This window comes from Triticum aestivum, unplaced genomic scaffold (assembly GCF_018294505.1).
Source record: "Triticum aestivum cultivar Chinese Spring unplaced genomic scaffold, IWGSC CS RefSeq v2.1 scaffold170503, whole genome shotgun sequence".
Taxonomy (NCBI): Eukaryota; Viridiplantae; Streptophyta; class Magnoliopsida; order Poales; family Poaceae; genus Triticum; species Triticum aestivum.
The window spans coordinates 1-1041 of record NW_025292423.1 but is presented as its reverse complement, the minus strand read 5'-3'; the positions used below and the strand labels follow the sequence as shown (position 1 = coordinate 1041).

Sequence of the window (1041 nt, the reverse complement as noted above, 5' to 3'; positions counted from 1 at the left end):
AGCAACACGAGTTTTTTCCACCCCTTTCAGAACGCGCTCTTCGCGCCACAAAGCCGCCCCAAGACGCGCGAGCAATGAGCATCGAGCTTAAACATATCGCAAACGTCAAACATAATATAACGGGATTAATATATATCGCGCACGTGCGACATGTTTGTCACAAGGCGCAAAAAATAATTATAAAAGGAATGCAACACGAGGACTTCCCAAGAGGTCACCCATCCTAGTACTACTCTCGCCCAAGCATGCTTAACTTCGGAGTTCTGATGGGATCCGGTGCTTTAGTGCTGGTATGATCGCATCCGACATGTTTCCCCGTCTTCGTCCATTATGCTTGCCACTCCCAGGTCCACTCCAAAGACGATTCTATATTCTCACTACCATTACAACCGTTCCCTAACAATGGATAATGTCCTATACTACTTACTCTCCCGCTCAATCACGGAGACGAGTTTTCCACGGTTTCCACCCCTCCCTCCATACCGCAGCAACACGAGTTTTTTCCACCCCTTTCAGAACGCGCTCTTCGCGCCACAAAGCCGCCCCAAGACGCGCGAGAAATGAGCATCGAGCTTAAACATATCGCAAACGTCAAACATAATATAACGGGATTAATATATATCGCGCACGTGCGACATGTTTGTCACAAGGCGCAAAAAATAATTATAAAAGGAATGCAACACGAGGACTTCCCAGGAGGTCACCCATCCTAGTACTACTCTCGCCCAAGCACGCTTAACTTCGGAGTTCTGATGGGATCCGGTGCTTTAGTGCTGGTATGATCGCATCCGACATGTTTCCCCGTCTTCGTCCCTTATGCTTGCCACTCCCAGGTCCGCTCCAAAGACGATTCTACATTCTCACTACCATTACAACCGTTCCCTAACAATGGATAATGTCCTATACTACTTACTCTCCCGCTCAATCACGGAGACGAGTTTTCCACGGTTTCCACCCCTCCCTCCATACCGCAGCAACACGAGTTTTTTCCACCCCTTTCAGAACGCGCTCTTCGCGCCACAAAGCCGCCCCAAGACGCGC

At 49.3% G+C, this 1041-nt stretch overlaps 2 non-coding genes across 2 annotated transcripts; both read right to left on the bottom strand.

Moving 5' to 3' along the window:
• Positions 1–185: 185 nt before the first annotated feature.
• Positions 186–304, bottom strand: LOC123178916 (5S ribosomal RNA). The gene has a single exon (XR_006489962.1). It is a non-coding gene; the product is annotated as a 5S ribosomal RNA (ribosomal RNA).
• Positions 305–671: 367 nt separating this feature from the next.
• LOC123178915 (5S ribosomal RNA) lies at positions 672–790 on the bottom strand. Its single transcript, XR_006489961.1, has one exon. It is a non-coding gene; the product is annotated as a 5S ribosomal RNA (ribosomal RNA).
• Between the last annotated feature and the right edge of the window lie 251 nt (positions 791–1041).